Source organism: Somniosus microcephalus, chromosome 11 (genome assembly GCF_052327205.1).
Source record: "Somniosus microcephalus isolate GS21.2 chromosome 11, FLI_Smic_1.0, whole genome shotgun sequence".
Classification (NCBI taxonomy): domain Eukaryota; kingdom Metazoa; phylum Chordata; class Chondrichthyes; order Squaliformes; family Somniosidae; genus Somniosus; species Somniosus microcephalus.
Genome location: NC_140997.1, coordinates 126,164,232 through 126,179,542, shown reverse-complemented (window position 1 = coordinate 126,179,542; position 15,311 = coordinate 126,164,232).

The window sequence follows — 15,311 nt, the reverse complement described above, 5'->3', positions numbered from 1 at the left end:
AGGTGTCCGTCTTTGATGGAGATTCGTGTGTCCAGGAATGAGACTGATTCTGAGGAGTAGTCCATGGTGAGTTTGATGGTGGGATGGAACTTGTTGATGTTATCGTGTAGTCTTTTCAGTGATTCTTCGCCGTGGGTCCATAGGAAGAAAATGTCGTCGATGTATCTGGTGTATAACGTTGGTTGGAGATCCTGTGCAGCGAAGAAGTCTTGCTCGAACTTGTGCATGAAGATGTTTGCGTATTGGGGTGCGAATTTGGTCCCCATGGCTGTTCCGTGTGTTTGGGTAAAGAACTGGTTGTCGAAGGTGAAGACATTGTGGTCAAGGATGAAGCGGATGAGTTGTAGGATGGCATCTGGAGATTGGCTGTTGTTGGTGTTGAGTACTGAGGCTGTCGCAGCGATGCCGTCATCGTGGGGGATACTGGTGTAGAGTGCCGGTTGGACTATAACCTGGTGTTGTGTGATTTCTTACATTTGTCCAATTCCAAAGCAAGGGCCTCCCCGAGGTTCTCGGATGAAGCGCTGCAAATGTTGGTTGAGGGGGTGAGAGCTAGCAGGGAGGTGCTCTTCCCCTCATCTTGGAGGAAGAGGCCTCCCAAAGAAACCAAGGCTGTGTGGGTCCAGCTGGCAAGGGATATAACCTCCAGATCTGTGTGCAGATTGGGTGAATGTTTGTGTATTAATGAAATGCCATCCCTGTTGGAAAGCATTAAAGTGATTTGATGGCAAAATGTTGGCGTGATGGCATCTGTTCTTTTGCCTTAGGCAGCTCCACATTGTGGGCTGAGCGACACTTGCATTGTCAGGTTGGTAGTCAGAGTGAAAGGAGGCCAGAGAGTCATGTCCATTGTCTATGATGTCTTAAGATGGAGCCAAGGACATGTGCCAACATGGGCAACCTATGCATATCTGGCCAGGATAAGTGCATCCCTTGCATCACGGGCAGCCATGTGCTCGCGTGCTGCCGCTGCTGCTGGTCAATAGACCGGCGCTCTGTCCTCCTCCTGCTCCTCCTCCTCCTCAGCCTCCTCCTCCTCCTCCTCATCCTCATCTGAGGAGGCCTGGAACTGAGCCACTTGCTCATCAGGAAGCTGCAAGCCATGACGCTGTGCCATGTTGTGCAGTGCACAGCAGACCATGACCATTCTGGAGACCCTGTATGGTGTATACTGCAGGGCTCCACCTGATCGGTCAAGATATCGGAAGCGCATCTTCAACAACTCCTTCTTGTGGTTACACACCAGCTGTATGTTGAGGGAGTGGAAGCCCTTGTGGTTGACAAAGATAGCTGGGTTCTGATGGGGTGCCCTAAGGGCCACATGTGTGCAGTCTATGACGCCCTGCACCATTGGCAAGCCTGCCATATTTGCAAAGCCAACTGAACCCTTGAGAAGTGGATGTAATTGTGCACCTTTGCGAAAAGGGCATCGGTAACCTGCATGATGCAATTGTGGGTGGCCGACTGGGAGATGCCGCTGATGTCTGCTGATGATCCCTGGAAGGAGCCTGAGGCAAAAAAGTTGAGTGCGGTGGTGACTTTGACAAAGGGCGTTGTAGTGTATGTACCCGTCTACCTTTAAGGGAACTATTGAATGTAATCGTTCACCTTTAAGAGAACTACTTTAGGTGTGGCACTATTTGTTTGGCTTCTGTATACTGTAATATCGACAGTGACCACACCAGTATATAAGTGTTGTGGCAGGATAACTGGGGCAGATTTGCCCTGACCTCTGAATAGTAAAGACCTGTTTGTTTGTTACTCCTGAAGTCTGTGTCGTTATTAACTGTACAACCCACAGACTTTACAGGCGTCACCCGTTCCTCTGGGCACCAGGTCTTGCTGCAGCTGTCCGCATATTTCTCGGACAACCTCTCGCGAATGTCTCAGCCTCCTTTGGCACTGCTGCTCATTCATGTTGAGGTAGCTCATCCTCTGTCTGTAAACCCTCTATTGGGGGTATCCCCTGTGGCGAGGTGCCTCGATCGCTGGCACCTTCTGCCCTGTGCAGCATCAGGTGGCTGAGCAGGAAGTTGAGGCTCCTGCTACTGTTGCTGCTGAGCTGCCTGGTTCTGCTGCTGCCGTGGCTGCTCCTCATCCGAATCTGAGGTCCATGGTGAAAGGAAATTAATGGTTCCCTTGCTGCTTGCAGATGGCTCCGTTGGGGAAGCACTCATTCCAAACAGGGAGAGGGTCTTCCAAGGAGGTCCCACAGTTGATAGATAAAAGCTGCAGCACCTCCGACTTCGGAAGGCCTGTTAAAAGTGCTGAAAGACCTTTTAAAGCAAAGTTCTGCCACCTGCAAACTAATCCCTGATGAAAGCTTCGTTTTAATGGTGGAGCTGCAGCTGTGAGGAGGCAACCCACTTGTCAACCGTGTAAGCATCAGAGCAGGCCCCAAGGATTTGTATGATTGTTACTGCTGTTTGACTAGCAGTCTGTTTGGCCCAGTGGTAGGGGTGTGGTGCAGTTGGACCTAGAAGCACAGACACATCTGTGAGTTTCAATTTAACTATGGAAAGACATTTGCTTTGGACAATGAGCGTCTCGATAGGTGATTTAACTGTGAATAGGTGAATTAACTTTGGACAATGAGACTTCGTGTTTTAATGGGTTTCGATGGATCTTCAATTGGATAAGACAACAATGCCAGTTTCGCTGGAACAATGGACTTCCTGGCCTCAGTGAAAACACTTTAACCTTGGGCAAAACGCATCAGCAGTAAGACTAAATCACATCAAATATGTACCACAGGGAGGAGACAAGATAAGGAATTGTCTTCCATCCCCCAGCCCTGTACATGTCCTGTGGTTTGTGTTAAATCTGTGAGTTATCTAGTTAATTAAGACACAGACTAATTAATAACAATCAAAAACAGGTCTTTACTGGTTGGAGGTAGGGACTATTCTGAATACAAGATTACTGCACAGTGCTTATATACCGGTGTGTTCACCCCCGGTATTACGTCTACAGCAGCCTGAGAAAGTAGTACATCTCTTAAGGTGGAACAGGTTACATACACAACACTCCTCCCTTCTTAGCTTTATAGTCATCCCACCCATTTAACATAACGTAATAACATATATACATATATAACTTCATGTTTAACGTAACATATCACAGATTCAGTCTCTGCGGAAAACAGTTCACAGATTCAATCTCTGTGGTGTAGTCGGTTCACGTTACTCATTCAATAGTCCTTTCATGGATTTAACAGCTTGAACTTCCGAACTGATTTGGCTCCGTTCGGAGGGACCACGTGTGTGATCTGGTAGAGGTGATAATGGTTCAGATGGGTCATCTTCTGTTTTTACTTTTCCTTTTCTGCTTCTTGGAGACTCTCTGGGCTCCATTGTCAGCTGCCACAGCTGCCAGCTGCATGCGCAGTTCCTCCTTCTCTTCCTCCTTTTTTTGTAGTAGAGCCACCTTCTCCCGATGTTCCGTAGACTTTCGGTGCTCCTCCATGATTTCTGTATGGTGGGAGTCGAAGTTACAAGTTGGGCAGGACAGGACATAGTAATATTCGGAGTCGTCCGACAGGTCAGCGAGAGGGTCGTCTATTTCCTCCATACCCAGCTGGACGTTAGCCAGCTCTTGTTCCAAATCCAGACATCTTTCCTGAAGAGACTTCTTCATGTGTACCTCTGCCTCCAGCTTTTTCTGGGCTTTCAGCAAGTCGTTTACTAGTGACCTCATTTGTGATTTTAATACTTCAACTTCCTTTGGAGATTGATTGATCGGACTATGCAATCCCTCTACCGGAGCAGCTGTTTCAGCGGTCTGTTGTTCTACATTGACGTGAGTCAGCGTACTTTTGGCATCCAATGGCTGCTCTGTTGCAGTCGTTTCAGTCTGTGTCGTCACATCAGCCATCTCAATGACTTTTGAGAGCTCCGAACCCTTTTCCTTTGAAGATCGCAGCTCGTGTTCAAGTTTTTCCCATTTCAGAGTCTTGCCCCTCAGCATATGAAGGAGTTGGCTGACCGTTAACTCTTCTGACACCAGATTATGGCACGCACCTTCAGAACCTGAATCAGCTTTGATTTGTTCGGCCTCCTCGCGCAGATGGTTGGTGTGCTCCTGCTCCATTTTCTCCATCAGTTGCTTCTGTTGCCTTTCCAGATTCTCCCACTCTGTAACAAAGAACTTTTTTATTTCATTCATCTCTTGCTCAAAACGGCGAATCATTTGTTCTAATTGCTGTTGTAGTTTGAAATGGAGTTGAGTTCGAGCCCAGTGTCCCTCAAAAATGTGCATATCAGTAGACTTGACAGACTCAGAATTCTCTGTTAAACTATGTTGTTGTTGCTCAGTGGAATTCTGTGCTGAAACTTTGTCTTTTGCACATGGGTTGGTCTTACCATCATCAGTTCTAGAGTCTGGGCTGATTATCTGCACCGAGTTCTCACTCTTTATGGCTTTTAGCGAATGCCAGTCCATATTTATGTTTCTAAACCACTCCCGGCCTAGTAGTGGTGGACCTCCCTCCGGTAGCACATATAAGTCCATTATTTGACTTCCTTCGCCCTTGTTGGCCACTGCAACCTTTATTGTCCCGATGGGGTGCACTCTCTGCCCCGTGTAGGTTGTCAATATAATCTCCGTATCCTGTAGGGGAATATGTTGGAATAACCTTCTGTAATCTTTCTTATTCATGACCGACAATGCCGATCCAGTGTCCAATTCCATTTTTACTTGGACTCCTTCTATCTGAAGAGTAACCCAAATTGTCTGGAGGTCTGCACCCTTACCAACGTTGAGTACCCTTAAGCTAGCCAGTTCAATACTGCTTAAGCCAGCCAGTTCATTACTGCTAGCGTCTGAATCGGACTCCTGTTCGGCCACCTTGTGTACTTTTGCGTATTTTCCTTGCGGTGACTTCTTGTTGCTGGTCTTCTTCCCTGACCTGCATACTCTAGCTATATGTCCAAGCCTACCACAAGTTCTACATTCTTGGTTTTTAAACCAACACTGGTTCTGATCATGCGTTGTCTTTCCACAACGATAACATTTGCCAGAACTCACACCCAATTTGTGTGCACTGAGCTCCGGTGACCGTAGCTGCATTACTGCCGTGCCTCTCGCTGCGGCTTCGTGTGCTGCTGCCATAGTGACCGCCTTCTCAAGCGTCAGCTCATTCTCCTCGAGCAGTCGCTTTTGTGTATCCTGTTTAAATAAACCACACACAAATTTGTCTCGTAGTGCATCTGTCAGTCCCGTTCCAAACTGGCAATATTTCGCTAATTTACGCAATTCCAGCAAATATTCAGCATTGCTTTCATGCTGTAGCTGCCTTCTGTCGTAAAATTTAAATCGTTCCGCTAGCATCAGCGGCGTGGGGTTTAGATGATCTTTCAGGACAGTAACAATCTCATCGAACGTCTTATCCGCCGGTTCATCTGGTGATAACAGGTGTTTCAATTGCCCGTATGTCTTCGCACCCATTAAATTTAATAATGTTAGTGCTTTATCAGCCTCACGAATTTTATTGGCCTTACAATAATTTTTAACTCGTTCAACATATATGGCCCAATCTTCGATGTCACTATCAAAGTTGCTAATATTCCCGTGTTTAGGCATTGTAGTACTTTATCAGATTTGCAATTTCTCAGATTTTTTTTTTTTTACTGCTATCCAAGATGGCGGCTTCCCGCTCTTGCCGTCGTCCTCCGCCCACAAAATGGCGGTTTTCCCACGCTTGGCGGTCTTCACCCGTCCCCCGACGCCGTCTCCCTTCAGCCCCCGAGTGCGGCCCTTATCTTCGCCGCGATCGCCTGAGTGCGGCCCTTATCAGCGGATGCGATCGCTGGATCGCGAAGTGGCTCCCGACCGAAGCGGCTCTCGGCCCTTATCTGGAGATGCGATCGCTCTCGCGGCTCTCGGCCCTTATCAGGAGATGCGATCGCTCTGTTGAAACGCCTCCCGCTCGAAGCGGCTCTCGCGCCCTATACCTCCGGCTCCCCCAGCCCCGTTCGTGCGGCCAACGCGGTCGACTGCCTGTCGCGTCGCTGCCCGGCTCAGACAACGGCTTACCCACCACCAAGCTGGAGAAGAAGCTGACGGTCGCCAATGGAGGCTCCGAGGTCAGGATGTCTTCCAGTGGGGTGGAGACGGTGGAAACCTCTCTGCAACATCCTGGCTGTGGACGAAGCTGCCGTGGAGTGACTGCCGCAGGGTCCGAATCAGACTCGTCGCCAGTGTTAAATCTGTGAGTTATCTAGTTAATTAAGACACAGACTAATTAATAACAATCAAAAATAGGTCTTTACTGGTTGGAGGTCGGGACTATTCTGAATACAAGATTACTGCACAGTGCTTATATACTGGTGTGTTCACCCCCGGTATTACGTCTACAGCGGCCTGAGAAAGTAGTACATCTCTTAAGGTGGAACAGGTTACATACACAACAGTTTGGATTACTGGGTGTGTATTGGAATACAAGAGTTGGGGGAAGGCCCAGACTCAAAAAGACGGGAACCAGGCAAAGAACCGTGATTTAAAAGACATCACTGCAATACACAGACCCTGAATGAACTTTTAGGGTATACAGAGAAGACAGCTTTGGCCATTTCTCTCTCTCTCTCTTGCTTGCTCTAAACCACCACGAGCAACAAGAGCCTCGCCTTGCTCTTCGACTGTAGGAACAAACCTCGAAACTGGGATTGGATACTGCATCGGCGATACGGAACCAGGAGACACGCTCTACACAGTGAAGCAGCGAGCAAGAAAACGGACAATCAGGGTGAGTATTGTCCAAGCCCACGCATCCTTAAGACCACCGGTACTGTGTGAGGGGTTGCTGTGTGTCCCAACCAAGCCAGAGGGGCTTAGTGGGGAGGTTGTGTGTGTATTATATAGTGTATGTTCCGGGGTTTGTGGGACAAGTCCATGTTATGCTCTGTATAGCAACACAGTGTGATTTTAGGTGTCTTAATACGAGACAGGGGCCTGTTCGACAGGCCAAGTTGTATTGTTGTACTGTTTGTTTTACGCCACCAGGCATTTTACGTACTGGAGGCGGGTGTGTGTGTTGACCTTATTAAACACCGTACGGTTGAGTCCGAAAAGCTTGTCTGTGTTCCAATCCTGTTCACGGTAATTCTTGTCGTCAATAACTAAGTAGGAGGGGTGATTCGAACCACCAAAGCAAACCACCTACACCCGCCATGTTTAGCTGGTGTAGTTTAGGAGGTCAAAAAATAACGAGGGCCTCTCAAAATAGGATTAGAGAGGCTCTTAACGACTATTTAAGGCTCTTAACAACCTCTCTGGCCAGCTGGAGGCGGGACTGTTTCCTACCCTGCAAAACCGGCACCGGCAAAATTGCGTGGAGGCGAGTTCCGAACCCACACTCATTTTTTGCGATTTTCCTGCCTTTCCCGCCTCCAAGGGGCTGAGAAAATTGCCCCCATAGAATCATAGAAACTTACAGCACAGAAGGAGGCCAATCGGCCCATCGTGCCTGTGCTGTACCTGCCCTGGGTGTGTTTAACGTTCTTAAAGCAGGAATGTGGGAAACAATTATTGAATTCCAACAGCGTCGTTCTTCACTTGAGGTGCCAGGACCCTTCAGCAGCATGTTGTTCTATATTGGCAGATGGCCAAAAATGCCTGACACATGGGACATGACAGAGTAGAGCTCTGTCTGTAACTGGAGCTCAAGCAAGACACACTGATCTCATTGAAGGGGAATTCTGCTGTAATTAGACATGTTTTGATTTTCAGAAGTAAATACAGATGCAGACCGATATTTTTTAAATGGTTACAAATTTGAAAAACATCACGTTATCACGTGTTGAGATATTAAAGGGAGCAGCTTTTGTTGACTTATTCCCCTGTTCTTCACTCTCTTTATATGAAAGTTTTTATGTACACCACTATAGCTCAGTAACAATGTGGAACTGAGCTTTGTCGATGAGTGAGCTGACTGAACTCACCCAGGGCGGCAGTGGGGGAAACTCTACATTGGTTCCCAGTGCCCCTCATCCCCAATCACCAGCAAATAGTTATCCCTCAACCAAGGTCATTTCTTGTTTGGGGGACCTTGCTGTGCACAGATTGGCTGCTGCGTTTCCTACATTACAACAAGAACAGTTTAGAGATGCTACAATTGGCTTAAACCCTGCCTCCGCATGCAGTTGAATAGCTTTGCTCACCGACCAGGTGCGCCTAAAACTGAAGTGCTGGAGACCAGCTGGCTCTTGTTGAGCAGTTTCCCCCTGACAGATGACCCCTGATTAGGTTCCGTTACATTTCTTAAATGACCACAATTGGGGGTAAGAGTGGATGAAAACCAGATGCAATCGGTCTTCTCTCTTAATACCTATCGCACATATAGATGGTTGAATGGCATGATGTCTTCTGTTGGAGAGAGGTTTCAATATTCCCAAATGCCATCCCCAGCACCGTTCCCAGCGGCACTCCCAGTGGCCCCCCCAGCGCCGCTCTCAGTGTCGCTCCCAGTGGCCCCCGCAGTGTCGCTCCCAGTGGCAGCCCCCCAGCGCCACTCCCAGTGTCGATCCCAGTGCCCACCCCAGTGAATCATTGAATCTTACAGCACAGAAGGAGGCCCTTCGGCCAATCGTGCCTGTGCCGGCTCTTTGAAAGAGCCATCCAATTAGTCCCACTCCCCTGCTCCTTCCCCATAACCCTGTAAATTATTCCACATCAAGTACTTATCCAATTCCCTTTTGAAAGTTACTATTGAATCTGCTTCCTCCACCCTTTCAGGCAGTGCATTCCAGATCACAAGAACTCACTGCGTAAAAACAATTCTCCTCAACTCCCCACCCCTCCCGTCCCCCGGTTCTTTTTTCCAATTATCTTAAATGTAAGATGGATACCTTGCCATTGATGCTGTCGTAGGGCGTTTGGTCCCAGTTTCTGTACTATGTCTGCCCCCTCACCCCACAGTGAAGTATCAGTACTTGGGATTTATCAGTGAAAGTAAAGAAGCTGGAGTGAGGTGCTGGAGCTGTCGGCAGCCTCTGGGGACATCCACGGGCAGTTTATTGTATTTTATTTAATTAGTGAAAGAAGAAACTTGCATCGAAACAGAGCCTGTTTCATCCTCAGGATATCCCAGAACATTTCACAGCCTTATGTTTGAAGTGCAGGTACATGTACTGTTGCAATGTAGAGAAACACGGCGGAGAATTTGTGCACTAGTTGCTAAAAGGATGAGTAGAATCAAAGCCTTAATTAAATTGTAGGAGCAAATATGCTAGAGAAGGTGAAAAGTGCATGATGAAAGATCGGGTTGAATTGGGGTTGACTTTAGATGGGGAGGGGCTGTAAGTTTCCCCAACTGCACATACTTGTCAAACTAACAAGTGTAATATATAATATCCCAAATACATCAGCTTACTGTGGCCCAAGCTATTGTTAGAGTAAGGCTGAGGCAATGTGCTCAGGCCTCTAACTGCAGTACCTGTCCCTTGGACCAAACAGAGTGAGAGCCCATTCTGGAGATGCAGCTCACATACCTTATGATGTCTCTAACATAGTAAATAGCCCAAGGTGCTTCAGAGAAGTGGGAGTGAAGGGAACAGAGAATGAGATCTAGGGGAGATGACTGAACAAATTGGATTTGAGGAGACCTTTGTCAGTGGGGAGAGTATTGAGGTTCAGAGAGTGATCAGGGCCTGATACAGTGCCGGGTTCTGCAATCGATGGTGGAGGGAGGGATTGTGCAGTAGGCTGTAGTTAAAGGAGCGGAGGGCATGACCTGGGATGTACAGCTGGACGAGGGAGGAGTGAGAGCATGGAGGGATTTGTAAATGAAGATTTTGAATTCAATACATTATGGGTTGTCAATGAGCACAGGGTGATAATCTTTCTCCCCATTCCTCCCTCTCCCTGTTTCACCCCTCTCCCTCCCCATTCCCCTCTCTCTCTCCCATTCCTCTCTCTCTATGCTGGGATCACAGCACCAGGGGATTCCACCACACTTCCCAAACCCCCAAACCCCACACTGTACATTCGGCAGAGGTTTGGTGTAAATTCCATTGATATCAGGTGTAAAAGTTGGTATTCTGTTGTTCCATTTCGGTGTCAAGGTTTCGGGATGTTTTTCACAGTAGAACTAGGAGCTAACGGTTGAGGCGGCTGTGTAATAGTGTCAGCCGTGGCTCAGTGGGTAGCACTCTCTAGGTGGGAGGGGCTAGGAGTGAGCCAGGTGTTACTGGTTGCCTGATTGCAGCTGGGAGTTGGAGGGAGCTTTGTAAAAAGTTGGTGGTGGGTTTTGGGGTTTTGTTTTCAGGTTTTAGGGCCTTTTTGGCCCACAAAAACAGCCAGATGGCTGCTGAGGGGTCCGGAGTGCCGGGCACCTCAGAGGACAATGTTCCCGAGAGGAATTTAATTAGGGGAGAAACTGTGGTGGGAAAGGGAAAAAAAGGCCCAAAGATTTGGGCCGGGACCCCAGGAGATTTGGTAAAGAAAACACGGTGGTGGTACAGTGTGAGGATAAGAAGATTCGAGCTTGGGATATTATCCAGGCAGTTCATGAGGACTGTGGCGAGGGAAGCTGCTTTGCCTGCCGACCAAAGCCAAATGTGGGATTCGAGGTGACGGTCAGTGGCCGTGAGGAGATGGAAAGACTGTTACTCAGTCTGAAAGTTGGTGAGAAATTCTTGGAGGTGACTCTACTATATTCAGAGGAGGTGGTGGTTTCATTTTTAAACTTGCCAGTTTACATTGAGGACGAAGTGCTAAGCAAGAAGTTGGAGTCGTGGGACATAAAAATCTGTTCTGCAATAAAGAGGAGGTATTATCCGGGAACACGGGTAGCAGACGGAACCCGGTATGTAAAGGTGCGGTTCCCAGAGGGGGTGAGGTCATTGCCGTACAGTATGAAGTTCGAGACACTGGAAGGAGTGCAGTACTTTCGTGTGCTGCATGATAACCAAGTAAAGGTGTGCTATTATTGTCTTGGACATGACCATCTCGTAAGAAACTGTCCAGACCTGTATTGTTACAATTGTGGTGAGTCGGGACACATTGCTCGGAGCTGCAATGCGGAGAGCTGTGGGGTGTGTCGCAAAGGCCCCACCCGCTGTGAGTGTGTGGCGGAAGGGAGCGATATGAGTAATGAGGAGATGGGAGAAGGAGCAGGAGATGAGTGTGGAACGGCCGGACGAGCGGTGCAGTCGGAGGACACAGCCGGTAAAATGAAGGAGAAAGGAACACAGGAAGAGGCAGAGGATGGCGGAGCGGAGAACAGGATGGAGATGGCGGAAAACACGCCGAGTGCTACGGAGGGGAACAAAGACAGCAGCGGGCAGCGAGGGTCGAGTGCAGACTCGAGCCTTAGTGCAGTTTGACTCCCCCTGAGGAGTCTGGTGTCTGCGGGGGGAGAGGAGGCGGGAGCGGGGTGTGTGGTGGATGTGGGTGCTCCGGGGAGAGGCGGGGAGTCGGATATCTTGGTGAGCGGGAGGGGGCAGGACGGGGAGAGGGTGCAAGAGGCAGGACCCTTAAAGGGACAGCAGGATGGGATCGGCAAGATAGAGACGTCAGATGGGAACAATTTAGGTGCGCCATTGTCCCATGGAGTGAGGGAACAAGGTGCAAGGGTCAGAGGTGGAGATGTGGTCGAAGGGAGCGGCACAGTGGGAGAAACTGCGATAGCAGGAAGACTCTATGGGAGATGAAGTATCTGACGGGCAGCAGGATTATGTATCTGACGGGGAGCAGGCACAGGGGGTTGCAGAAGAGCTTGAGTGTGAGGAATTAGAGGGGGACAGAGACATGGAAGTCGGGGGTGGGGTGGCATCATGTGGAAAGGGAAAGGTTAGTGAGGGGCAGAAGGAGGGAGAAAGGGCAGCTCCTCAAACTTAATGCAAGGAAGAGGCTAAAACAGCAGGGAGGGGTCAAACAGGAGGTGAAAAAGAGCCGGAGGCTGCAGGAAAAAGCAACAGCTGCCCGAAAAGTTGAGAAGGAGCATGAGAGGAGGGAAGAGCCAGAGATTAAATGATGGGGAGATTATCAGGCATATTTCCCTTCTTTGGAGCCATGATTACATTGGTCTCAATTAATGTGAACAGACTGAGGGGTGAGAGGAAATTGCAGAAGTTGTTGCAGGGTTTTAAAGGTTTGGACTTGTTGTGTCTGCAAGAAACCTTTTGGGATGAGGATATTCTAGAAAGAGTTTGGAAGGGAGAGGTGTTTGCAAGTTGTGCATATAACCGTAGAGGGGTGGCTGTTTTGGTGAGTCCGTCCATAAAAGAGAACGTTGCCTTGGTGGGCAAGGACACTGAGGGGAGATTTTTACGGCTAAGGGTAAAAATGGAGGGATTTAATTGCGATCTCTTTAATATCTATGCACCGAACGACCATTGCAAGCGTCACGAGTTTTTTCGGGGGTTATTCACTGAAGCGGCAGAGGTGGAAAATCCTTGTATAGTGGGGGATTTTAATGTATTTTTATCTCGGATGGACATTTCAGCCCAGATGACCTTTAAGGATGATAACTCCAGAGGGATGATTGTAAAAATGATGGCAAATTTAAATTTGAGAGACTTATGGAGGGACCGGAACCCCATAAAAAGGGAGTTCTACAGAGCAGGTTGGGTGGGTGATGTTTTAAAACAGAGCCGAATAGATTTTGTGTTAATGTGGGAAGGGTTAAGTTCGGAGGTGATGGAGATTTATTATAAAAAAGTATTTTTGAGTGATCACTCGGCTTTGGTTCTTAGAATTAGGAACAGCAGAGTTAAGATCGGTTCAGGGGTGTGGATTTTAAACAATCAATACCTGAAAGAAATTGCTTATAAAGAAGAGATTATAAATATAATAAAGAATGCTCGGAAGGAACCTTTGTTCTTGAAAGAAAGAAGAGTTTGGTGGGACAATTTCAAATATGAGGTATAAGTTTTTTCGGTACGTTATGGGAAAAAGAGGGCAGCAGCTAACCGGCATCGAGAAGAGAATATAAACAAAAGGTTTACGGATGTCTGTAAAGCAGTTGACGGAGGGGATAAGGGAGCTGAGACTAAGTTCCGGGTGCTAAAGGAAGAGTGGGAATTATTGCAAGCTGAAAAATGCAAGGGGGCCATTCTCCATGCAAAGGCTAGAGATGCATTGGAGGGCGAAAGATGCACTAGATATTTTCTAGAGCAAGAGAAGCTGCGACAGAGATTATCGTTAATTGAAGAGTTGAAGGTTTGGGAGAAGATCATTCATGAAAGTGGGGAGATTTTAGTGGTGGCTAGCAGCTTTTATCAAGAGTTATATACAAAAGAAGACATTTCCAATTTGGCGATGGAGAAGGTTACTGCTTTTATTGAAGAGGGTTTAAAGGAGGATGAGAGAAGCATGTGTGACAAAGAAGTAGGATTAGCGGAAATAAAAGTAGCAATAAGTGGAATGAAGGGGGGGAAAAGCCCAGGGTCCGATGGACTAAGTGCAGAATTTTATAAAGAATTTTTCGAGATTTTAAGTCCATTGCTCTTAGAAGTTTTTAAGGAAATTAAAATTGAGGGAAGCCTGGCCCATGCATCTGTGAGGAGAGGTATCATAAGCTTAGCTTATAAAAATAAAGGGGATAGACGGGATCTGAAGAATTGGAGGCCCATCACATTATTAAATGTGGATTATAAGATCTTGGCGAGGGTTATGGCAAATCGTTTGAAGGAGGTGTTACCGGAGATAATTTGGCCCTCTCAGTCCTATGGATTCATAGGCCAGGACATCGCAGACTCTGTGGTCTCAATCCGAGATGCGATAGAGCTTATGGAAGAGAGTGGGAGGGAGGCTTATGTATTAAAGATAGATCAAGAGAAAGCCTTTGATAGGGTCTCTCATGAGTTTTTATTGAAGGTTTTGGAAGCATTTGGTTTCAAGGAAAATTTCATTCAGTGGATAAGGATTTTTTATTCAAACATATTTAGCTGCGTTAAATGTAATGGTTTTTTATCCAAGTATTTTCCGATACAGAGATCAGTGAGACAGGGTTGTCCTCTGTCCCCATTGTTGTACACATTGGTAGCAGAACCATTAGGTTACATGATGCGAAAGAAACAAGGTGTAGTTGGGATTGTGGTCCCCAGTTCTGGGCTGGTGTCGGTGATACACCAATATGCAGATGACACAACCTTAACATTGAGAAACGGGGAGTCAGTGAGGAAAGCTATGGATGTAGTGGAGGAATATTGTAGAGCTTCAGGAGCCAGAGTGAATTATAGTAAGTTCCAATGCCTGGTTGCAGGGAGGGGTAGGGGGGAATGGTTGGGGGAATGTCCCTTTAAGGTGGTGGAGGTTTTGGAAGTTCTGGGGGTGCATATGGGGTGCAAGAAAGACAGGGATGAAGTGGATCGATTAAATTGGGAACCGAAGGTTATGAAAATTAAAAAGATTTTGGGAAGATGGGAAAGAAGGTGGTTGAAAGTGCAAGGAAGAGCGACAGTGGTGTCTGCTCTCCTGCTATCTAAGCTATGGTACTTATTGACGGTGGAGGATATTCCCGAGTGGGCGGAAAAGTCCATCCGAGAGGCTTGTGTGAGGTTTTTATGGGAAGGGAAACCAGCCTTGGTGGCATACAATACCATCATTGGACGGAGAAATCTGGGAGGAATCAATTTTCCAGATATTGATTTGAAGAAGAAATCCTTTAGAATCAAATGGATGAAGAGATTTCTTGAGAAGTCAAATACAAGTTTTTGGAAGAGTTGTTTTGAGCATTTTTTAAAACGAAGTGGGATAGGAGGGCAGGGAATATTGTATATGGATTAAACTTCTCCCTAGGTTTTATAAGGGGGTTGTAGAGACTTGGGCCCAATTTTTAAAGAGTGTGCAGTTTATGCCCAAGGGGGCTGAGGAATTTTTAGAACAGCCCTTATTTTTGAACAGGTGGGTCAACATCGAAGGAGAGGTTTTATTTAATCAAGCTTTTATAAAAGCTGGGATTATATCTGTGAAAGATGTATTGTACGAGGTAATTCCAGGTTGGTTGCCGGAAGCGATAGTGAGGGACATGGTGTGGGAGGAGGATCAGGAGGTAGAAGGAAAAGCAATAGGAATCATGTATGAGAAGATTGTGAGGGCAATGCCACAGGGTTGGATGGAAGAAATAAATACGGAAATCTCCAAAGGAAGTAAAATGCATCCTGCTTTTCCAAGCTTTGTACTGGAGAAAGGGGGAGAGTTGGTCCAATTTGACAACTGTAATACTCGAGATTTCTATGAGGTATTCAGAGAATGGAGATTCAAGACACCTGCTGGTCAGGAGTTTTGGCAGAGTATATACCCACAGCTGGACTTCAACAGGATTTGGAAGGGAGTGTGGGCGAATTTTAAATGCCCAGAATGGATTGAAC